The sequence below is a fragment of the Orcinus orca genome, chromosome X (genome assembly GCF_937001465.1).
Source record: "Orcinus orca chromosome X, mOrcOrc1.1, whole genome shotgun sequence".
Taxonomy (NCBI): domain Eukaryota; kingdom Metazoa; phylum Chordata; class Mammalia; order Artiodactyla; family Delphinidae; genus Orcinus; species Orcinus orca.
Genome location: NC_064580.1, coordinates 45,692,241 through 45,718,888, shown reverse-complemented (window position 1 = coordinate 45,718,888; position 26,648 = coordinate 45,692,241). Strand labels below are relative to the sequence as shown.

Genomic DNA, 26,648 nt, shown 5'->3' with positions numbered 1-26,648 from the left:
GCCAGTTCCTGGAATATAGTTAACATCCTATAAATAATAATGATTTTTCAACTTTCTCTAGAAAAATCTATCATCAAAAAGAGTTTGAGAAAAGACTTTGTGCATTTAGTGGATATGGCATGCTAAAGCCACGAGGAAGAGACTGTATTACAGAGGAGGAGCACCTGAAGCACTCATTTACCAAGTATCTGTCAGAACCACTGTCTTTAAAATGGATATTAATGGTATGCTACCTGCTAATCCCCTCCTTCCTGAGCCAAGGAAGTGCCCTTTTCCACAAAATATTAGAATGACTTGGAGCTGTCTGAATGATGACTGTTGAGTTAGAACAAAACAAAAATCAATTCATATTTTCTTATAGGAACAATTAATAATTTCAGACAAAATACTCCCAAAAGGATAGATCACAGTGTTACCATAGCATTTTGTGCTGTTTTCAGTAGGACTTGGTCTCTGCCATAATTCCAGAAATGTAACTCTGTGGCCTAAGTCTTAATTACGTTATACACTGGATGTTGCTTAAAGTAGCAAAAAATTAAGAATTTTTCCTCTTTTTTGAAATTTTTCTTATTTTCCATAAGTCTTATTTATTCGTTTAAGGATTTGGAAATAAATTTTATTTTTTTGAATAAAAAAATGTATAAGTATTCAGTAGGCATCTCTGATGTATCTAGATATGTTCAAATAGAATAACTAGGATGTATATATGACACACACATAAAAACTGACACATAAACTGAACTCTATTAGATATTTTGCTGGCAAAGGAGTTTTATTAAAACCTTTGTAATGGGGCTTCCCTGGTGGCACAGTGGTTGAGAGTCCGCCTGCCGATGCAGGGGACACGGGTTCATGCCCCGGTCCGGAAGATCCCACATGCCGCGGAGCGGCTGGGCCCGTGAGACATGGCCGCTGAGCCTGCGCTTCCGGAGCCTGTGCTCCGCAACAGGAGAGGCCACAACAGTGAGAGGCCTGCATACCGCAAAAAAAAAACCACCTTTGTAATGAATGAATTTATTGCAGCATTCATCATAACTATAAAAAACTGAAAACAAAAACTACTTACCGCCTACGAATTACAGACCTTTATATTTTTTAATGTGCAAATACACACATAGTTATATACAAAGTATGCTGGAATTTTTTAAATGTTCCGAAAACCAGAGCTGCTAATATCATGGTCTTAACCTGCTGTGGCAAACTCTTGTCTAATATTATCTCCATTCCCCACAAGATCCTGGCAGTAGATAAGAGCATCCACATTTTACAAAACTGAGCTTCAGAGATGTTCAGTGACATAGTATTCTTAACTGGAAAATAAATGCACAACCTAAAAGCTGAGAATTATGTTTTATTCAGCAGACATGCTGAGGACTTAAGCCTGAGAGACAGTCTCTTAGATAGCTCTGAGGGACTGTTCCAAAGAGGTAAGGGAAGAGCCAGGATATATATAGGAGTTTCTGCAAACCAAACCAAAACAAAACAAGAACAAACAAACAAAAAAAAAACCAGGTAGTCGGAACATCAAAGGATTACTGTTAATTAAAGAAAAACCAGATATCTCAAGTTAATGAATTTAGCACTTTTCTATGTTTGGGAAAATGCAAGAGTCTGGGCTCACTGAAATCATTCCTTTGATATGCACCTTAGCTATCTAGGGCCAATATCCTGTTTTCTACATCCTGAATGCCCTCAGGGTGCACCATGGGGAGGGGGGGTACAGTGGCTGATGGCTTAATGGCCACAACATCCTTTGTTTACTGATCTGGCAGGTGACATTCTTTACCCACAGTGTAATCTCACTAAATCCAAAGACTACCCTAGCTGTTCTGACACATAGTCCTGACCCAAGTCAGCCTTTCCCCAAGATCTATGACTCCCCTAGAAGATTCTAGTATGAAGATAATTCTGAAAAGTGATGATTTACTAGTCTTAACTGTCACCCTGCTCTGAGTTTGACTAAAGAATAAGGACACAGCTTCTTTCCATGGTCCACTCACTCAGAGTTTGCTTCAGCTTCACCAGGTTTGGAAGCTGTGGCTTGGACCATGATTACATGAGTCTAAGGAAACTGGACACGTCCTGGGTCAGTCCTGTGGTTGCTCTAGGGTCTGTTCCAGGGAACCACACTGCTGTCTACCAAGCGTGTAGAGACGCCTTTATCAAACACACGTTCCTACTCTAGAATCCAGGAGTCCTCATAAACTTTTTCTTTGGGGCACAAACAACTAGAAGTAACACCCTGGGCTCTGACATTTTCAATCTGTGTGACCTTTAACGAGACATTCAATCACTCTGAGCCTATTTCCTCATCTGTCGTGTGGGGGGCAACAACTGCCTTGCAGATTGGCTCTGAAGATTTCATGGAGTAATATACATTAATTACCTGACATGGTGGAGGAAAGGTGCCAATAAGCAACATAGTTCCCTTCCCTCTTCCTCTTACTACATATTCTATCCCTTGGCTTTAGCTACGAGCTCCAGATTCATTATTCCTTGAATCCCATCTCACCTCAAATCACTGCTGCCTCATTTCCTTGATCTGGCTACTCAGCTTCTGAAACAGAAGAAAGATTTTTGTTAACCCAAAGGCAAAGTTCCTGGTCACAGCTTCAATTTGGAAGGCAATTTCCTGATATGGTTCCCCATAATTTACCACATCTCTCTCTAGTTAAAACTTATGGACATTTACTGGGTACCCACCATGAGCCCTCCCTTGTCTCCTATATTTCCTGCAGATCAGCAGCTCACTCTCCCTTCCTCCCTCCACAGCAGCCTCTAGATCCTCCAGACTCCATCTCCTCCCCCAGTCCTTTGCACAAGGAGGACAATTTCTATCTCTCCTTCAGGCCCCTATCTGCATTCTCACTCCAAGAAACTCAATCACAAAGAGCCCTCTTCAGACGCTCACCCCTTAATAGTTCTCAGGAAGGTGTAGGTAACAATTATTTAATGTTCTCAGAAAGACTTTAAAATATTCATTTTCCTCTGTTCTAGCAAGCCTCAGTGTTGACTGTACAGGCAGTGGGCCACAGGATCTGGGGAGTGGCCTATGGGATGAGGAGCTGCTGAAAGTGTGAAGAGGAGCTGGCCTGAAAACCAGGGAAGTCTGTATCAGTGAGAAAAAGGGGAAAGGATTCAGGGGGAAGTACTTGGGAATAATAAAGTTAGTGACAGTGCACTCCATGTGGGCGTTAGCATCTAAAAACCTTGAGTTAGAGTTCAGGTTCTCCCTTATCCTAGCTGTGTGACCCTGGGCTGTTGCCTAACTTCCCTGGGTCTTAATCTCATCTGTGCTTATGGGAAGAACATTTTTCTAGAAGAGCTATTATGAGTATTGAAAAAGAGAAGATATGTAAAGTAGTTAGTATAATGCACATACTAGCTTACTATTACTTGTACAGAATCTTAATTTCATTTTAAGATATTTCATAACATTATTTTGTGTTCTTAATTTTTAGAGTTATGTTTCACTTTAAAAGATACTTTTTTATTTCAAAAAATGAAAACATTTTAATAAAAGTACAGATTGTGCACAGATAAAGCAAAAACCGTACGACTGACACTTGAATGATTGAGATTAAGGAAAAGCTGCAGTAAATCATTACATGTACTATAAATACTAGCTTCTGTGTGGACTACCAAAGATAATGAGTCAGATTTCTTTGCTCTCAAAAACTCAGCTGATTAGAAAGAATAATTTGCTTGGTACCTGTATGCAAGAGCAAAATATGTGGTGCCTACATCAATAATATCTTCTGTACAATGTCCACACTGGGAGAATGATTTTCTTATCAATGTTACTCACAAAAGGATAACTAATTCAAAATTTAGTGGTGCTTAACAGGATTTAGACAGTGAACTGGATGCTGGGTTTACAAAGCCCAACGAAATCTTGCCCTTGCCCTCAAGGACCTCATAATCTAGTGGGAGAAACAAAGACCTTCATTCAATGGATGAATATTTATTGAGTGAATACAAATGTCAGGAACTGTTCTATAATCAGTATCACACAGCTAGCTAGTGGCAAAGTCAATTTTCAATTCTGGGTCTCTTGACTCCAACCTGCAGTATGTTCTCATTTCTGTCTTCCAAAACATGTCCCATGGCTCTTTTGGTTCTACTTAAAATCTGTTGAACTCTCTAAAGAAACTTTTTCTGCTACCTCTCACAGGGGAACCCTGGAGGTGAAAGATCTGCCCAGCTCTGAGTGGCTGAAGGCACTGAGCCAGGCCTTTAACTGCCCCTTTCCAAAATAACAATTGTTTCTTTTTTTTTAACATCTTTATTGGAGTATAATTGCTTTACAATGGTGTGTTAGTTTCTGCTTTATAACAAAGTGAATCCGCTATACACATACACACGTTCCCATATCTCTCCCCTCTTGCATCTCCCTCCCTCCTACCCTCCCTATCCCACCCCTCTAGGTGGTCACAAAGCACAGAGCCGATCTCCCTGTGCTATGTGGCTGCTTCCCACTAGCTATCGATTTTACGTTTGGTAGTGTATATATGTCCATGCCACTCTCTCACTTTGTCACAGCTTACCCTTCCCCCTCCCCATATCCTCAAGTCCATGCTCTAGTAGGTCTGTGTCTTTATTCCCATCCTACCCCTAGGTTCTTCATGACACTTTTCTTTTAGATTCCATATATATGTGCTAGCGTACGGTATTTGTTTTTCTCTTTCTGACTTACTTCACTCTGTGTGACAGACTCTACGTCTATCCACCTCACTACAGATAACTCAATTTCGTTTCTTTTTATGGCTGAGTAATGGGCAGAAGACCCAAATACACATTTCTCCAAAGAAGATATACAGATTGCCAACAAACACATGAAAGAATGCTCAACATCATTAATCATTAGAGAAATGCAAATCAAAACTACAATGAGATATCATCTCACACGGTCAGAATGGCCATCATCAAAAAATCTACAAACAATAAATGCTGGAGAGGGTGTGGAGAAAAGGGAGTCCTCTTGCACTGTTGGTGGGAATGTAAATTGATATAGCCACTATGGAGAACAGTATGGAGGTTCCTTAAAAAACTAAAAAGAGAACTACTATATGACCCAGCAATCCCATTACTGGGCATATACCCTGAGAAAACCATAATTCAAAAATAGTCATGTACCAAAATGTTCATTGCAGCTCTATTTACAATAGCCAGGACATGGAAGCAACCTAAGTGTCCATCAACAGATGAATGGATAAAGAAGATGTGGCACATATATACAATGGAACAATTGTTTCTGAAGAACTGTTCTCTTAGCATTGGACCCCATTGAGATGGCAGAAACAAAGAGGCAACTGTAGCTTCACAGCCCTTTATACTGGGTAAAACCCACCTTCCACAGAAGGGCCCAATATTGTGGCTCTCACTTTCCAAGCTCTCCACTCATTCCTAATGTAAACAAAAAGAACAAAGAGTGTTGCTCATCATCTAGTTATGCAAAGGGTTAAGTTGCAACCCACTGCAGTAGCCCACTGACAGTGTGCCCTAAGGGAACTCGGGATGAGGTGGGGGTGGGGGAAGGATGGAACATTCTGTGCTTTGGATACGTGGGCCCCTAGATGGTTAACATGCATATCTAAGGAAGAATTTCAATGACCCCTGCTCCTTGCATCTTCCTATACATAGAAAAGCACTAGAATCATTAACTTGAAGTATATGTTCTTTGTAGTTAGCAGTCATTTTTTACCAAGATGTATGCTTGACTACATGTATTTCCCAGCCAAAAAAATGTGTATGTATCCTGGCTCCTCCCCTACCTCTTCAGAGAAGTTCCTCAGAGCTCTGAGAGGCTGTCTCCTGGGCTATAGTCCTCAGTAAGTCCCAGAATAAAACTTAATTCACAACTTTTACATTGTGCAATTTTCTTTAAGATGACACTAACACAAAGCACATTTCTTATCTGTGCTCTGACTGAGAGTGATCTGGTTCTTTACAGGGAAGCTAAGCCTTGCTGTATGCCTGGATTTTCCAGACATGAATCCTACTGGGAACAGGATGACTGTCTCATTGGGAATTATACCTGCTACTACATATGAAATAAGTGTTGCCATAACAAGTGGAAAGAGGATCAGCTTTAGTGTCAAAATACTTAGTGTAAGTCCCAGCTTTAGCACTATTTAGTTATTTACCCTCTCAGCAACATTGAGAAAACCCCATTGAGAAAAAAAATTATGTATATATTATATATATACATATATAATACATTGTAATTATATATAATAAATATATATATATATAAATTTGCATGGCACAGAGTAGATCATCAAGAAAGGTTATGATTTATTAATCTGTTTATGTTTCTCCCCCAACTAGACTCTTAACATCTTGACGGAAGGACTTCTATATGATTCATCTCTGCACCTCCATACCTAGCACAGCTCCTAACATACTTGGTGTCAGGGTATTCTAGTTGATCAAATACATTCTTGGTCTATTCCTCTGCAAGATAATGTGATTCCATTTGAAAGTGTATCCTACACTTCTATGAAAACTACTAACCCACCAAACAGAAAATTCAAATTTTCCTGTATTATGACTTTTAACTTGGTTATTTTTACTTGAGACTTTGATTTGGATGTTTCTAGATGTGGACCAGATTTGTTTCTTCACATTCGACACTAGGCTGGGTGATAAACACACCCAACAGTTAAGGTACAATAAAGGCAACTCGACAATATCATCGTTACCCAAAATGTCACAGAATCCCTTGTGAAGGTGAAGATTTTTATCAAAATGGTTGTATGGAGTGATGGCAAAGTAGACTATCCTCTTTTCTGAGTGACTACTTGAAGTTTTATGTATGTTGAGGGAACTGAGGCTCCAACTTTTTAAACAGTTTATCCAAGGTTACACAGCTATTAACTGCTGGGAATGTAATTGGAATGCAGATCTGTATTACGATAAAACTCAAGATTATTCATTATATCCTGCAGAAGAAGGAAACATCCAACACAGCCAACACCATCCAGGGAACTAGTGTTCTAAGCAGATGAGGAACTTATCTAAGTTGTAAACTCTATACACCACCAAAACTGAACATAACCAAAAAAACAGTACTCAGTGAAATAATTCTTTAGATTAGTCATGGTGGTGGTGTAAGGAGCACAGGATAGGGAGCACAGGATAGGGAGCCAGAAAAACTTGAATTCAAATCCCAACTCCACTCTAATCTTTGGTCTCCTTTAATATAATTAGCATCAATAGCAAAATGTTATGAGAATTAAACATGAAGTGCTTAGCAGAGGACCTGGCACATAGATTGTTCTCAACCAATGTTGGATGACTTAAACCCGTCCCTTTCCTTCTACTTAGGCAATGTTAAGCATTTACCCCCCGATCATAGATTTAATTTCTACTACAAAAGCAAGTTTTGTGTTATTTTTGTCTCTCTCCCTTGTGGTGAAGCTAAAAGATGGGAGTTAAAGTTCAAAGCAGTTAGCAAATAATATTTAAGCAACATTAGCTAATTATTTAATAATTATTGCAAATTCAGACATTGGAACGCCAAGCTTTTGAAAATGATTTTACTCATCTTAAATTATGCATTCTTTCAATGTTATTCTAATAGGTGAATATTAACATGGTTATGCTGAGTTCTGCAAATAAAATTCCATTGACATTTTGATTGGGATTGTATTAAGCCTGTAAGTTATGGCCCTTGCGCTCTAGAAATAAAGTTTTGTCTACCATCATCATTAGGGGACCACCTATCCCATAACTCCCCTCCTGTGTTAGCACGCCTTTCTCCTCTTTCCCCTTCCCTTTGACACAGGTCTTTGCAAAGATTGGAAGGGCATAATGCGTTGTGGAAGTGTTGAATTATTCAATTATAATGAATTATACAAAAGGACACATAGATGAGACATGGGAATCCTGCCTAATGATTACAAGGGATCCCTGTGACACGGCTAGAACCTGGGGACTTTATAATCTGAGAGGGGCATTGTGATTGCTTCCTTATCACCCCAGCCACCACCTCAATCATCCCCAGCTCTGCAAAACTGTCTCTCCATTTATCATTCAAACCTTCTTTCAAAACTCTCAATTTTATCATTTCTTTTTAACTAACTGTTGTGAATGCCATCATTTCTCTCATTATGTTTTGTATGTGGTTCCTGCTGATACATGTAAAAGTTATTGATATCTTAAATAGTCACTGCTTATTCTAGCTTTTTATAGAATTCACGTACAGCAAGGCATTTTATGTTGTTTCTAATGTGTTTTCCAAGAATACACTGCTTTCATCTTCAAGCAATGATTATTTTTTCTCTGTCCTGAAAGTTATAGGCTTTTTTTTTGTTTTTTTTTTTGTTTTTTTTTTTTTGCGGTATGTAGGCCTCTCACTGTTGTGGCCTCTCCCGTTGCGGAGCACAGCCTCCGGATGCGCAGGCTCAGTGGCCATGGCTCACGGGCCCAGCGGCTCTGCGGCATGTGGGATCCTCCCGGACCGGGGCACGAACCTGTGTCCCCTGCATCGGCAGGCGGACTCTCAACCACTGCGCCACTAGGGAAGCCCCCTTATTTCTTTTTAACATATTTTTATGGTGGAGAGAATTTCTAAAGCAGTATTAGGTAGTAGGGATAATGAGCATATTTGTCTTGGTCCTAATTTTAATGGAATTTCCTCCAGTGGTATAAAATCATTTTGTGTCTTTTTACAGAAAAAAAACCCAAAACTTCACATCAATATAGCCTACTACATATCTACTTTTAAAATATACATTTTTAAAAAATGGGAATAGGTGTTGTATTATTATTGAGTGCATTTGGAAAATCTATTGAGTGTACAAAATAATTTATATCTGTATAATACAGTCTTCAAATCCAGTTGCACAGTAAATATTTCATCTTGTTCAAATCAACTTTTATTCTCACTCCATTTAATATTTGTCCTCATATAGGACCCATTTCTCTTTTATATTATTCTTAAGGTATTTTGTTTTTATTACCAGTGTCAATAAGTCATTATTTATGGTATATTGCGAAATACCAATCTGGGAGGAGTTGTGCATATAGATGATTTACCAAGCACTTTGACTAAAAGACTTATTTTCACCAATAACTCTCTTTGTTTCTCTAGATATACAATCAAATTGCTTATAAATAAGGAATTATTTGTTTAACCAGTGTTATGCTTGTTAGTGTACATTTTAATTTTGTAGGGGACCCTATACAGCCTGTTTACTTTTCCCCCAAATCTCTACTGTTTATGTTTTACTTTAAAAATTATTATGTTTTTAATCAGAAAAATGAACTAAAATACCCAAGACAAAAACTATATATTTCGTATTTGCTAAAAATGTAAAATATAAAAATATTTACCCATATAAATAAACAGAAAAATGACTGAACAGGAAATATGTGAAAATGTTATGAGTGGTTGCTTTCTTTTCCCCCATTTCTAAATACATTAATGACTTTCCATTCTCACAACTAAAAATGCTACTAAAATAATAATACTAAGTCAGTCAAACAAAAAGTATCTTTCGCAACTCAATAATCTGGCAGGCTGCAACAGAAAAAAAGCTAACATGTAATGTTTTAGACTACATATATTAATCATGCTAACAGACTTTATTTCCAGTGATCTTTGTTTGAAGAGGAATTAGACCTTGGTCCATTCTAGATAGTTATAATGAACCTCCATCAAGCTCCAGCCAGTGAAATTTCAAGCTTTTACTTGTATGAAAAGCGGTATGTGATGAGCAGCAAATGAAATCTGGAACAAGAAAAGGAATGTGACAAAGTCTTTATTTCTATACGTTACCTCCATCCCTCAAAATGGACTTCAGCTGTGATCGTTTTTCTCCGAACCCTGAATATATCACTTGAAATGTGTGATGGAGAAAACACAAAATCTGGAAGAGCATATATGGATTGAAATATGTACTTACCCATTTCTTAAACTCGGAGCAGTGCCTTGCTGCCTCATTTTCTTCATCTGTAAAATGGGGCCAACAATAATTATTAGAGCAACAATGTAATCAGGACCTAGGGAACATGCATGTTTATCAATACTACCCTTGACTATTCTTGAATAGAAGGAAAATATCTAGTAACACAAAACATCCATATTTAGCAAGGACATCATTTTCATACTTACAAATGAACAAGGGAGTATCTGGAAATTCACACATAAAGGACAAACCCATCCATTATTATGATCTCTCAAAGAAATACCTGTAAATAAAACCACCATCTTCTTTTTGCCTGATTGCTCCAATGATACCTTCCCTCTAGAGAGTTAAAAGGTAGAAGAAGTGAGCATACAGAGCACAAGTGGATGGATTTATCTTAGGTGGGAGAAAGAACATCTATTCCACTGTACTTGAAAGGAAGGGAAGATGGATGCTGTGATCAATTTCAAAAAAAAAATGGAATTCTCTACCCCTCCCTGGGTTACATCCCTTTCCAATGTGACTCTGAAGCTCCTCACATCAAGAGGTGTAGTCTATTTCTCTACAGCTTGAATTGGGGCTAGCCTTGTGACTTGGTTTGACTAATAAAGTGCTGAATAAATGGTATTGTGCTCATTCTGAGTATAGGCCTAAAGAAGACTTGAGTACTTCGGCTCTCACTCTTGGAACTCTGATCAGTTTCCAGGTGAATAATCCTGGGCCAGTTGGCTGAAGGATGAGAGACCACATGTAGCAGAGACAGACAACCCATCCCTTCTGGGGCCATCTTAAAAAATCCAGTTCCTGGTTTATCTGTCAGTTCACCAGAGGAATATGAATGGGTCCAACTGAGACCAGAAGAACTGATTATTTGAGCTAAGCTTTAATTGTTCACCCAGAGTAAGAAGAGCTAAATAAATGGGTATCATTTTAAGCCACTAAGTATAGGGGTTATTTGTTGTACAGCAATAACAAACTGATACAAGAGTGAATGTGGCAAAGTTTTTAGGTTTGGTTGTGAGAAAATGAGAAGAATTCTACCTGATAGAGTGAAAATTCTGGTTATGGTGGCTTGAAGAGTTTGGCTAATCCTCTTTGCCAAAATCAAGTATAAAACTGGAAAAAATTGTCAAAAGTAATGTAGTAAGTTCCAGACAATTAGCTTTGCTGATTGTAATGTAACTGCCTGACATTAAGCTTTTGATTGCTGAGGCATCTATTTCCAACATCCATCTCCAACAAGCACATTGCCCAATACACAACTAGATAAGAAGCCAGGCCACCTCACCCATTTTAGAAATCCCTGGTTGACCTAGATTACTGACAATTTGAGTGATCCTGCTTTTCCCTTCCCATGCTTTAATACCTGCTCTCCTCTTTTAAATTCACCAATAAAGAGTGAACCCCCGAAACCCTAGGTGCCTCACCCTCAACCCCAAATAAAGGCAGAACTTCAGGTTCAGGTTCTTTCTCTCTCTCTGTCTCTCCTCATGACCTCCCTTTGTGGCCCTGGGTATGCCACGTACCCTCCAGGATTTGTAAGTAATAAACCTTGTATTTTTCGAAGTTCCATGATGGTTACTGCTGAGGTGTGTCTTGCTATCATAATAAGCATCACAAGGGCCAGATTGGCTCTGGTTGGGGAAATGTCTGTGGGGGCTCCCCACAAGTAGTAGGGGTCCAGATGAGTGCCCCCAGGCATTTGTAGCTGAGAGCATCACTATTGATAGGCTGAGACCGATACAGAACAAGCAACTATTTTACATCTCTGAAAGTCTACTGAAGGCAAACAACTTACTGAGACACTGCCTTGAAAAACTACTAGAGCTGTGTATAGGAATAGGAGTCTGTGGCCTTGCATGAGGCTATTCCCATACAGCATCTACTTCATTCCCCTTCAGCTATGAAGGTGAAAAGGATAGTTTTACCAAACTATGGGCTGGCCCCCCAAAATTAGCAGCTTTACTCTGAGAGGAAGTAAATTCCATTTGGGTCAGATGGGGAAAAAACAGGTCACCGTTAGCTAACGCTTGTAAACTCATTAGGAAACAAATGGTAAAATCTGTTCATTTGGTTGATGGTGCTTCCCAGAGCAGCTGAGAGTGGAAGCCTTACAACCTCAAGATATTTGAGAACAACCTCTTCCCAAATCATTGCCTGACCACTAAACTATATAGGCACAGGGGTAACCAACAGGAAGACAGAATAAAAAATTAAAATTAAAAACTGAACAGAGATCTCAGTGGCTGCTTACCATGGAATGAGAAATTACAATGCTAAAGCTAGGCAACTCTCCAGAAAAAAAAAAAACAACTCATAAATTTAAAACCAAATCCAGAATTGCTACAATATATTATCTAAAATATCCAGTTTACCACCCAAAGTTTTGAGACAACCAAATCGAAAGTGTGACACATACATAGGAGAAAAAAAATAGGCAAAACTTACTCTGAGTTGGCCCAGATGTTATATTTAGCAGACAGATCATTCAAAGCAGTTATTGGGTTGGCCAAAAAGCTCATTCGGGTTTTCCATAACATCTTATGGAAAACTTGAACGAACTTTTTGGCCAACCCAATATAACTACACACATACAATGGAGATCAGGTTTGGTTCCAGAGCACTGCAGTAAAGCAAATACCACAACAAAGCAAGTCACACAAGTTTTTTGGTTTCCCAGTATATATAAAAGTTGTTTATACTATACCACACTCTGTTAAGTGTGCAATAGGCATTATGTCTAAAAAACTGTACATACCTTAATTAAAAAATAATTTATTGCTAAAAAATTCTAACCCTGACAATGCAGGGTTGCCACAAACTTACAATTTGTAAAAAATGCAGTATCTGCGAAATGCAATAAAGGGAAGCACAATAAAACAAGGTATGCACGTATGCTGAAAGAATTAAAGGAAACAATACTAAAATAATCAATGGAAAATACGATGGCAATGACAAAACAAATAGAGTCTCAACAGATAAAGAGAAACTATTAAAAAGGACCAAATGTAAATTCTGGAGTTGAAACGTTCAATAATAAAATTAAACATTCACTACAGGGGTGCAATGGCAGATTTGAGATGTCAGAAGAAAGAGTCAGTGGACTTGACTATATACCAAGAGAGCTACTTAATCTAAAGAGCAGAGAGAATATGATTTAGCAATTCGACTTCTGAGTACTTATCTGAAGGAAATGAAAACATTAACTCAAAAAGAACATTGTAAATCAATTATACTCCAATAAAGATGTTAAAAAAACCAAAAGATACATGCACCCCATGTTCACTGCAGCATTATTTACAATAGTCAAGATACAGAAATAAACAAAATATCTATCAAAATATAAATGGATAAAGAAAATGTGATATATATATATATAATGGAATATTATTCAGCCATAAATATAATGAAATCTCGAGGGCATTATGCTAAGTGAAATCAAACAAAGACAAGTACCATATGATCTCACTTATATGTGGAATCTACAAAAAAAAAACAAGCTCAGGAAAACTAAAGAGCTACATGTAAAAGAATGAAATTAGAACACTCTCTAACACCATACACAAAAATAAACTCAAAATGGATTAAAGACCTAAACGTAAGGCCAGACACTATAAAACTCTTAGAGGAAAACATAGGCAGAACACTCTACAACATAAATCACAGCAAGATCCTTTTTGACCCACCTCCTAGAGAAATGGAAATAAAACCAAAAATAAACAAATAGGACCTAATGAAACTTAAAAGCTTTTGCACAGCAAAGGAAACCATAAACAAGACAACCCTCAGAATGGGAGAAAATATTTGCAGATGGAGCAACAGTCAAAGGATTAATCTCCAAAATATACAAGCAGCTCAACATCTAAAAAACAACCCAATCCAAAAATGGGCAGAAGATCTAAATAGACATTTCTCCAAAGAAGATATACAGATTGCCAACAAACACATGAAAGGATGCTCAACATCACTAATCATTAGAGAAATGCAAATCAAAACTACAATGAGGGCTTCCCTGGTGGCACAGTGGTTGAGAGTCCGCCTGCTGATGCAGGGGACGCGGGTTCGTGCCCCAGTCTGGGAGGATCCCATATGCCGCGGAGCGGCTGGGCCCGTGGGCCATGGCCGCTGGGCCTGCGCGTCCGGAGCCTGTGCTCCTTAATGGGAGAGGCCACAGCAGTGAGAGGCCCGCGTACCGCAAAAAAAAAAAAAAAAAAACTACAATGAGATATCATCTCACACCAGTCAGAATGGCCATCATCAAAAAATCTACAAACAATAAATGCTGGAGAGGGTGTGGAGAAAAGGGAGCCCTCTTGCACCGTTGGTGGGAATGTAAATTGATACAGCCACTATGGAGAACAGTATGGAGGTTCCTTAAAAAACTAAAAATAGAACTACCATACAACCTAGCAATCCCACTACTGGGCATACACCCTGAGAAAACCATAATTCAAAAAGAGTCATGTACCACAATGTTCACTGCAGCACTATTTACAATAGCCAGGACATGGAAGCAACCTAAGTGTCCATCAACAGATGAGTGGATAAAGAAGATGTGGCACATATATACAATGGAATATTACTCAGCCATAAAGAGAAACAAAATTGAGTTATTAGTAGTGAGGTGGATGGACCTAGAGACTGTCATACAGAGTGAAGTAAGTCAGAAAGAGAAAGACAAATACCATATGCTAATACATATATATGGAATCTAAAAAAAAAAAGTTTCTGAAGAACCTAGGGGCAGGACAGGAATAAAGACACAGACATAGAGAATGGACCTGAGGACACAGGGAGGGGGAAGGATAAGCTGGGACGAAGTGAGAGAGTGTCATGGACATATATACACTACCAAATGTAAAATAGATAGCTAGTGGGAAGCAGCCGCATAGCACAGGGAGATCAGCTCAGTGCTTTGTGACCACCTAGAGGGGTGGGATAGGGAGGGTGGGAGGGAGATGCAAGAGGGAGGGGATACGGGATTATATGTATATGTATAGCTGATTGACTTTGTTATAAAGCAGAAACTAACACACCATTGTAAAGCAATTATACTCCAGTAAAGATGTTTAAAAAAAAAAAGCTTATAGGTACAGAGAACAGATTGCTGGTTGTTGGGGCATGGCTTGGTTGGTGGCAAAATGAGTGAAGGGAGTCCAGTTATAAAATAAGCCCTGGGGATATAATTTATAGCATGGCAACTGTAGTTAAGAATACTGTATTCTATATTTGAAAGTTGCTAAGAAAGTAGATCTTAAAAGTTCTCATCACAAAGAAAAAAATATTCTGTAACTATATATGGTGACAGATGCTAACTAGACCTTGTGGTGATCATTTCACAATATATACAAATATTGAATCATTATGCTATACATCTGAGACTAATACAATGTTGTATGTCAATTATACGTCAATAAAAAATTTAAAATAAGAGCAGAGAGAATAAAAAATGAAGAAAAATTAACAGAGCCTCAGAGAGTTGTGAACCAACATGTTATACACCTAAATATATATTTAATGGGAATGCCAGAAGGGGAGGAGAGAGAAAGGTGGAAAAACATTTGAGGAAATAATGGCCAACATTTTTGAAATTTAATAGAAACAATATATATAGATCTAAGAAGCCCAACCAACCATGAGTAGGATAAACAGAAAGGTATCCCTACCTAGACACATCATAGTCGAAGTCTAAAATACAAGGAGAAAATCTTAAAAGGAACAAGAGAAAAATGACCACTTATAGTGGAATAACAATACAATAATAGCTGACTTCACACCAGAAACCATGGAGGCCAGAAGATAGTACAATGACATGTTCAAAGTACTAAAAGGAAAAAAAAAAGTCAACCAAAATTCTATATCCAGTGAAACTATCCTTTAAAAATAAATGGAAATAATGACATTCCCAGATAAATGAAAACTAAGAGGATTTATTGCTAGCACACCTGCCCTATATGAAATCCTAAGGGGAGTCCTATAAACTGAAAGGAAATTATATCAGGCATTAGCTTGAAAACATAAGATGCAATGAGAAGCACCAGAAATAGTAAATATATGAGTAAATACTATACACAGTATTTATACATATATTATATATATTTTTTCTTAGTTTCTTTGAAAATATAAGACTGTTTAATGAAAAATTACAACGTTGTATTTTTGGGTTTATAACATAAAGGTAATACATATGAAATAATAGGACAAAAGGGTGCTATACTGGAGCAAACTTTCTATACACTACTGCATTTAGATTAGTATTAATCTGTAGTAGATTGGTTTAATTAAAATGCATATTGTAATCCTCAAAGCAACCACAAAGAAATAACTCAAAATATTTCAACAAGGATGAATCTCAAAATAATTATCTGAGTGAAAGAACCCAGAAAGAAATTGCATGTGTCATTCCATTTATATAAAACTAGGAAATATAAACTAATAAAAAATAATAGAAATCAGATCAATGGTTGCATGGGGATAAGGAGTGGTGGGAGGAGTGAGAAAGAGACATGAATATATTCACTATCTTGATTGTGGTAATTGTTGCAAAAGTATATACATATGTAAAAAGATCAAATTGTATATTTGATTTGTATATGAAAATTATACCACAATAAAGCTGTTAAAAAATAAGTATGAGGGAATTTTATCCATAATGTAAGTGTTTTTGAACTGGATTGTGGGTGGTAATGTTTGTACAACTGTAAACATTTCCTATAAGTTCTCTAAATTTAGAGTTACAACGGGTAAATTTTTTGGTATATTAACTATAATGCAGTAGAACTGTTTAAAAAATTACTACATTTTTTTCCTCCTTCCTTGATTAAGTAGTCAGGCTTATATGTTACGATTGAGGTGGAGGTGATTAGTGAAAGGAAAGGTCTGATGAGAGGTGAGAAGTTTTGAAAAGCTGTGTGCAGGATGGAAGAGAGTACTTACTACAGAAAAGCAGAAGGCCTTCCAGGCGGCATTTAGGTGAAGCGCATAAGAAGTGCTCCATGAATGCCAACTATAAGGGAAAAGGATGCACAGATTCATTTACACAACAAATACTTACTGAGCACCCAGTATATAACAGGCACTCTGTTAGAGACACTTTAATTTCAGTTACTAATTTCTGCTTCATTCACTTAGTGTACTAGATTGTTCACTTTTGTAAACCCTAAATGGCTGTTCTAGTACTAATTACTGTGTAAAGTGAATATTTCCCTTTATCTAGGTATCTGCCTATATATATACTGCATTAACATATTATATATGTTATATACTACATATAATATATAGGAAATACTTTGAGCATTTTGTTTTGTTAATACATTAATGGTTCAAATATATAATCTCATGTGTGTATTACACACATAAGTATGTTATAATAAAATAACCTAACCAGTCTCTTCCCTAGAAATCCATCATTTTGCATTCCATCAAAATGTCAATCTTTAGCTGCATCTTTTTATCCATTTTTAAATTTTTCCTGGTTGAATAGGAAAAAGATGTTGAATTATTCATATATATGCTAGCACCCACCCTCAACCAATCATTTGGTCCCAGCAGGAATAGAATTCCTCTAAGATCTATGGACCTCACATTCCTGTATAGTGAGGATTTGGGGCTTCTCGGCTGAGAAAGGCAGACATAGACTCTGCTTTTAGGGAATTCACAGTCAGCTGAGGGGAGGCAGACCACAAATAATCTTCAACTGTGATGAGTGCACTTTGTGATGAGCAGAATTCGGTGAGCTCTAGCAGCATATGGCAGGGGACTATAATGCTGCTTAAGGGTATAAGTCTCCCCAAGTGACCAGTAAGTTCAGATTTAAAGGATGAGTAGGAGGTAGCCCAGTGGAGAGTGGGTGGTGAGTTGTCCAGGCAGGGAACAGCATGAATGAGATCCTGGGGGACAGAGAGAGCACTGAAGGAGCAATCTTCTTCACTAGCCCCAGTAGCAGATGACAGAAGATATTGGTGTATGCAGCTGCGCACCCCCCTTCAAAATTATCAGGGCCCCAACGTTTAACTTAATGCTTAAGTTAAAGAACATGGGCAATGAGCCAGACCACTTGGGTTCAAATTCCAGCTTCAGCCATTGTTGGCAGTGGGACCTTCAGCAAGTGACCTGAGATGCCTCAAGTGCCTCTGCTTCCTCTATTGTGGAATTAGGAAAATCATTGCACATACCATATGTCAGAAAATAGTTCATAATGTTCCCATGAAGATTAAGTTAGGCATCAGGCAAAAACAGAGATTTTTAGCTGTTTTGCCTTGAACGTTTTCTCCTGGTCAATTTTATACTATCCTGAGCAAATTTAGTTTTCAAATTTATAGGTAAGCAAAGCCAAGGAAATGTAGCTAGTATCTGTGCAGTAAAGGAGATGAAATGATTAAAAGAGTATTCATTCTTTAAAAAAATAAGATAAAAACCTGGTTTTGAAAATAGTAGCACTTATGGTAGCTATTAATCCAACTATATCAATAATCATTTGAAATGTCAATGGTTTAAATATACCAATAAAAAGAGTGGATAAAAAACAAGACACAACTATATATTGTCTACAAGAAACCCACTTTAAATATAGAGACACAGGTTAAAAGTAAAGTGGTGGGAAAAGGTCTACCAAACTACAACTAATCAAGAAAGCTTAAGTAGCTATATTAATAGCTATATTAATAGCTATATTAACAGCTATATTAATTTCAAAGGAAGCAGGCTTCAGATAAAGGAAAATTATCAGGGATAAAGAGGGTCATTACATAATGATAAAGGGGTCAATCCTCAAAGAAGACATAACAGTCTTTAATGTGTATGTGCCTAACAACAAAGCATCAAATATGTGAGGCAAAAACTGACAGAATTGTAAGAAGAAATAGATGAATCCACTATTATAGTTGGAGACCATATAACTGACAGATCCAACAGGCAAAAAATTAGTTAGGACTTAGTTAAACTGAACAGTACCATCAATCAACTGGAATGAACTGACATTTATATAATATTTTGTCCAACTGACAGAATTATAAGAAGAAATTGATGAATCCACTATTATAGTTGGAGACTATATAACTGACAGATCCAACAGGCAAAATATGAGTAAGGACTTAGTTAAACTGAACAGCACCATCAATCAACTGGAATGAACTGACATTTATATAATATTTTATCCAAAACCAGAATACAGAATACAAATTCTTTTCAAGTTCACATGGAACATTCACCAAGACAGACCACATTATGTACCCTAAAACACACCTTAACAAATTTTAACAAATAGAAATCATACAAAGACCACAATGGAATTAAATGAAAATGACCACAATGGTATTAAACTAAAAATTAATAACAGAAAGATACCTGGAATATCCCAAAATACTTGGAGATCACTTCTTCTAAACACACTTCTTCAACACACTTCTAAATAAATACTGAGTCAAAGAAGATATATCAAGAGAGATTTTAAATCATTTTGAACTAAATGAAATGAAAATATAACTTATCAAAATTTGTGCGATGCAGTGGAAGCAGTGCTTAGAGAGAAATTCATACTATTGAATGCATATATTAGAAAAGAAGAAAAACCTAAAATCAATAATCTAAGTCTCCACCTTAGGGAATTAGAAAAAGAAGAGCAAATTATATTCAAAATAAAAAGAAAAATAATAAAACTTAGAGTAGAAATCAGTGAAATTGAAAACAGGATATCAATACAGAAAATCAACAAAACCAAAATCTGTTATTTGAAAAGGCCAAAATAATTGACCTGGTTAAACCTCTATCCAGGTTAACTAAGAAAAAAAGAGAGAAGACACAAATCGCTAGTATCAGAAATGAAAGAGGGGCCATTACTACTGATCCCATGGACACTAAAAGGAAAATAAAGGAATATTATGAACAACTCTATGCCCACAAATTTGATAACACAGGTGAAATGGACCAATTCTTTGTAAGACACAATCTACCAAAATTCACATAAGGATAATTAGATAAACTGAATAGGCCTACATCTATTAAAGCAATTGAATAAACAATTAAGAGCTTTCCAAAACAGAAAGCACCAAACACAGACTGGTTCACTGGTGAATTTTACCAAGCATTTAAGAAAGAAATTATACCAATTCTCCAAAATCTCTCACAGAAAATAGAAGCAAAGTGAACACTCCCTAACTTACTCTATGAGTCCAGCCATTACGTTAACACCAAAACCAAAGATATTATAGGAAATGGAAATACAGGTCAATATCTCTCATGAGCATAGATGCAAAAATCCTCAACAAAATATTACAAAATTGAATCCAACAAGTATAAAGAAATTACACACAACAGCCAAGTGAGACTTATTCCGGGTATGCAAAGCTGGTTCAATATTTACTAATCTGTTAATGTAATCCATCACATCAAGAAGGTAAAGAAGAAAAATAATATTGTCATATCAGTAGATAAAGAAAAAGTATTTGAAACAATCCAATACCCATTCATGATTAAAAACTTCAGCAAACAAGGAAGAGAGTGGAACTTCCTCAACTTGATAAAGAATAACTACAAAATCCTACAGTTAACATCAATGACAAGAAACTAGATGCTTTCCCCCTAAGATAGGATGTCCACTATCACCACTCTTATTCAACTTTATATTGGAAGATCTAGCTAATGGAATAAGACATAAAAGGAAATAAAAGGTATATAGATTGGGACAGAAGAAATAAAACTATCTTTGGTCACAGATGACATGATTGTCTATATAGAAAATTCCAAAGAATCAACAACAACAACAAAAAAACCTGGAACTAATAAGTAATTATAACAAAGTTTCAGGACACAATGCTAATTTACAAAATTCAACTGCTTTCTTATGTACAGACAATGAACAATTTGAACTGGAAGTTAAAAACACAGCACCATATACAGTAACATTTCCCTCAAAATGAAGTGCCTAAGTAAAAAATCTAACAAAATAAGCACAAGATCTATATGAGGAAAACTATAAAACTCTGATGAAAGATCAGAAAAGCGCTAAATAAATGGAGAAATATTCCATGTACACGTATAGGAAGACTCAACATTGTCAAGATGTTAGCTATAGATCAATCAAAGTAACAGCAAGTTATTTTGTGGATATTGACAAACTGATTCTAAAGTTTATATGGAAAGACAAAATACCAAAATTGTCAACACAATACTGAAGAAGAACAAAGTTGGTAGCTGACTTTACCCAAGTTCAAGACTTACTATAAACCTACAATAATCAACACCTTGTCATATTGGCAAAATAATAAACAAATAGATCAATGGAACAGAATAGAGAGCCCCAAAACAGACCCATACAAATATAGTCAATTGATCTTTTTTTTTTTTTTTTTTTTTTTTGCGGTACGCAGGCCTCTCACTGTTGTGGCCTCTCCCATTGCGGAGCACAGGCTCCGGACGCGCAGGTTCAGCGGCCATGGCTCACGGGCCTAGCCGCTCCGCGGCATGTGGGAGCTTCCCAGACCGGGGCACAAACCCGTGTCCCCTGCATCGACAGGCGGACTATTAACCACTGCGCCACCAGGGACGCCCAAGTCAATTGATCTTTGACAAAAAAATCAAAGGCGATTTGATGGACAAAGGAAGTCTTCTCAACAAATGATGCTGGAACAACTGGACATCCACGTGCAAAATAAATGAGTGGAGACACAGACTTTACATCTTTCACAAAAATTAACTCAAAATGGATCACAGATCTAAATGTAAAACATGAAACTATAAAACACCTAGAAGAAACCATAGGAGAAAATCTAGGTGACCTTGGGTTTGGCGATTACATACATACATACATACATTTATTTATTTAGTTAGGCTGTGCTGGGTCTAAGTTGTGGCATGCAGGATCTTCGTTGCCACATGCAGGATCTTTAGTTGTGGCATGTGGGATCTAGTTCCCTGACCAGGGATTGAACCTGGGACCCCTGCATTGGGAGCATGGAGTCTTAGCCACTGGACCACCAGGGAAGTCCCTGGCGATTACATTTTAGATACAATACCAAATGTATGATCCATGAAAGAAAAAACTGATAACTTAGACTTAATTAAAATTAAAAACTGTGCTCTGCAAAATACACTCTTAAGAGAATGAAAAGATAAGCTGAAGACTGGGAAAAATATCTTTGCAAAACACATAGATCCAATAAAAGGCTGATATCCAAAATATACAAAGAAAAAACTCAACAATAAGAAAACAACCCAATTAAATATGGACAAGAGATATGAACAAATATCTCACCAAACAAGATATGCAAATGGAAAGTAGGCATGTGAAAAGATGCTCAACATCATATTTATTGAGGAAATTGCAAATTAAAACAACGGGAAACCGCTATAAATCTATTCGAATGGCTAAAATCCAAAACACTGCCAAATGCTGGCAAGGATATGGAGCAAAAGGAACTCTCATTCATTGCTGGTGGAAATGAAAAATAGTACAGCCAATTTGGAAGACAGTTTGGCAGTTTCTTACAAAACCCCTTAGTATTTACCCAAATGAATTGAAAATTATATCCACACAAAAATCTGCACACAGATGTTTATACTAGCTTTATTCATAACTGCCAAACCTTGGAAATAACCAAAATATCCTTCAAAGGTGAATGGATAAATTGTGGTACATCTATAAAATGGAATATTATTCAATGATAGAAAAGAGCTATCAAGCCATAAAAAGACATGGAGGATCCCTAATTGCTAAGTTAAAGAAGCCAATCTGAAATGACTGCATATTGTATGATCCCAACTATGTGACACTGTAGAAAAGACAAAATTATGGAGAGAGTAAAAAAATCAGTGGCAGCAAGGGGTTTGGGTTGTAGGGGGGAGGGAGGAAGGGCTAAAACAGGTGGAGCACAGAGGATTTTCAGGCAGTGAAACTACTCTGTATGATGCTGTAATGGTAGAAAAATCTAATACATTTACAAAAACCCAGAGAACGGTATAATGCAAAGAGTGAAACTTTATATAAATTAGAGACTTTAGTTATTAATAGTATATTAATATTGGCTCAACAATTGTTACAAATGTACCACATTAACTCAAGATGCTAATAACAGGGGAAGGGGGTTGCGAGGGGTTATATGGAGACTCTGTAATTTCTGTTCATATTTCATAAACCTAAAACTGCTCTAAAAAGATTATTAATTTTTTAATATAAAAAGTTACTTCCATACAGTATCTGTCTCTGAAATGTTGGTCAAATACTTTCATGCATTCCACAGATTATGAGTGTCTGCTATCTTCCTGGCACCATTCTCTCTGTCCCTAGGTTTCCCTATCTGAACAATGGGAATGATAATAATAGCAACTATCTAATAAAGAATGAGAAGCAGTTTAGAAATTTTGAATTAGCATCACATTCTCTGTTTTTAATGTCCACTGTGCTTACTTCTGTCATGTTGTCTTGATAATAATCCAGAAATTATCTGTTTCTGTGTTTTTATGTTCATTAATCTGAGAAGTCGCTGAAAAATGGGACTCAGTCCATGTCACACGTGTTCACAGAATTTGGCACATAGCCTGGAAATGTGTCCAGCAGGTGCTCAATAAACATTTGTGGTATAAATGTGGATGACACATGATCTGATAATCACCCAATAAAACATGGCTATTTTTTATGAGCCATTTGTTCATTGGGGAAAATCCATGATAAATTACTGAATACAGGATATCACTGTACTCAGTTTACCCTCACTTAGAGAAAGTTTATGTACTTGATCATTGCTCTGTTTTGAGAAATATCTAGTACCAGCACATTCTGAACTTCTTAACGTATGATTTCACAATGTACTTGGGACAGTCTGTTATTTTCTGACCGTCTGATCTGAACTTACAGTTGGACTTGATTTGGTAATTCTCCAAAAACTTATCAAATATAAACTGATTAATTTTTAACATAGCTTCTCAAGTAGTTTTTACTTTTTGGATGGAGAAACAGTTGAACAAATACGTGTCTGATAATTAAATTATTTAATTTCACATAATAAAGATATATTTCATTCAGGTTTATACAGATAAAAACAAGGATGTGAATTCAATGAAGAAATCAATGGTCATGTAAAGGTGAAGTCTCTGACCTTAACAAGGAAGAGACAGCTCTCCTGCCCTTATCTCCTGCCCTTATTTTGGGATACTCCTTCTCTGCCCATTTCTCCGGTCCACTTTTCCTGTGTCCCTCCTTAGTATTTCCACTGTAGTATGTACAGATTTATATCTCAGAGTCTACAGTTCCTTCTTTTATCATTTGTCTGTCTGTTTCCCACACAAGATGGTGAAATCCATGATTATGATATACCATATTTCATTGGTCTTTGCATATCCAGGGTACAGAACACTTCTGGAAATATGGTGGGAATAACTGAGTATTTGCTGTCATAACAAATTAATATTTTATAGAGACCACAGATTGGAAAGATACCCACTTACAATAGGGACTTGATACAGTAGATGTTATTTTTGCAGACACTATTTCTACGACTTCTGAGATCAGGTTCCAAGCAGACCACTCTGCAACTGTGAGCCTTTCTGGGAGAATCTCATCAACAAAAAAATTTTAGCAGCCCTACATGGTAGCTAGCAACACCAAAGGCACGATCCATGAAATAAATAACTGATAAGCTAGATTTCATTAAAATAAAAAACTTCTGCTCTGCAAAAGGCAATGTCAAGAGAATGAGAACACAAGCCACAGCCTGGGGAAAATATTTGCAAAAGACACATCTGATAAAGAATTGTTATCCAAAATATACAAAGCATTCTTAAAACTCAACAAGAAGAGATCTGTTGTACAACACAGTACCTATAGTTAACAATATAATATTGTGTGCTTTAAAATATGTTAAGAGGATACATCTTATGTTAAGTGTTCTTACCCCACACAAAACAACGATAAAAAATACACAAAAGAGCACAAGGAAATTTTGGGGTGTGATGGATATGTTTAATACCTTGATTGCAGATATGATATCACAGGTGTATACGCATGACCAAACTCATCAAAATATATACATTAAACATGTGCAATTTTTTGTATACAAATTATACCTCAATAAAGCTTAAAAAATAGCCTAATATAAAAAAAAAGATATGAAGAGACACCTTACCAAAGAAGATGTACAAATGGTAAATAAGCATATGAAAAGATGTTCAACAACAATGAAATACTATTACACACCTATTAGGATGGCCGAATCGAAATACTGACAACACCAAATGCTGGCGAGGATGTCAAACAACAGGAACTCTCATTCACTACTGGTAGGTACGCAAAATGGTGCAGTCAGTTTGGAAAACAGTTTCGCACTTCTTAAAAAACTAAACATACTCTTACCATATGATCCAGCAATCATGCTCCTTGGTATTTACCCAACTGAATTGAAAACTTATAAACACATAAACATCTGCATACAAATGTTTATAACAACTTAATTCACAATTGTCAAAACCTGGAAGCAATAAATGGTCTTCAGTAGGTGAATGGATAAACTGTGGTCCATCCAGACAATGAAACATTATTCAGAGCTAAAAGGAAATGAACTCTCAAGATATGAAAAGACATGAAAGAATCTTAAATGTACATTACTTCATAACAATAAAATTACTGTTTTTAGATTTCAGCCTTAGACATTTCCATGCATTTTCTCAGATATTCAAATCCCCATTTTCTTGAAAAGAACACTTCATCTCAGGGAAGTTAAGTGACTCACCTTCTTGTGGATTCTGCTTTCCAATTTCCCACCTCAGTCCCCAGTCTACATCTCATTCTACCTCCAGCCATTACAAACTACTCCTACTTCCCTGAACCCAGCAAGCTCTCTCTCACCTCCACATCCACTCTCTCTTCTGCACACACACATGATGGATGATTACCTATTTGATAATCAAGCTATAACTTTTCCACCATATTAAATCTTATCTATCCCTTTCTTCACTGTCTGTCTTTTCACACTACAATGAAATATTGATGAACATAGGGGATCTGACTATTGTGCTCAGAGCTCTGTCCCCCGAGATGGAAAGGCCTATAGTAAGTGATCCATAAATATTTGTTGAATTAAATGCCTGATCCTTGAAGCAGTCTCGGATATGCAATCTGGTGCCTACGGGTCTCCCACCTGACTCTGGGAAACATGGAAACTGGACAAGTTAATCTTTCTGGGAAGGCCCACTGTCCAAAGAGGCCAATACAACTTAAGACTTCAGGCTTCTAGAGTCAGACCAGGATGGAATTCCACCTCTATCTCTTACTAGTTGTATGACCTTGGGGATGCTTCTCTACCTTTTTGAGCCTTAGTTTCCTCCTCTCCTTAGTTATCCTAATGAGATATTTGAAACTGCTCAACACTTCCATTCATTCAGTCGGCAAACATTTGTCGAATGTCTCCTATCAGACAGGTACTGTTTTAGGTGCCGAGAATAAGTCATAAACAAGTTACATCCATCAGCTCACAGTCTAATGAATGAAGCAGACAAACAACTGTTCACAGCACAGTGCTCTTAGGGCCATGATAAGGGAGGTCCTGGGTGCCAGAAGCAGGCTGTAGGAGTAGCTGGTGCTCTTCACTTCATGTCCTTTGTTTCTAATACTGAAGTGGTGTCAGTCACCAAGGCCTGAGGCCTGCTTCTGCGATCATTCTTCATGTTTCTGTTTTTGCAAGCTCTGTGATGCTGTTGAGTTGGCCTTGACTTGACAAGGCTACTATTGTAAACCTGAGGGTTTTC

General features: G+C 37.0%; 1 long non-coding RNA gene across 2 annotated transcripts; it reads right to left on the bottom strand.

Moving 5' to 3' along the window:
- Positions 1 to 753: 753 nt before the first annotated feature.
- Positions 754 to 26,293, bottom strand: LOC117199056 (uncharacterized). Of its 2 annotated transcripts, XR_007474771.1 has the most exons (5): positions 25,102 to 26,293; positions 9,912 to 9,958; positions 5,351 to 5,406; positions 2,513 to 2,557; positions 754 to 972 (listed from the first exon to the last, which is right to left on the bottom strand). It is a non-coding gene; the product is annotated as an uncharacterized LOC117199056 (long non-coding RNA). The 2 variants fall into 2 exon arrangements; XR_007474770.1 differs by lacking the exon at positions 5,351 to 5,406 and having other exon boundaries at positions 25,102 to 26,291.
- Between the last annotated feature and the right edge of the window lie 355 nt (positions 26,294 to 26,648).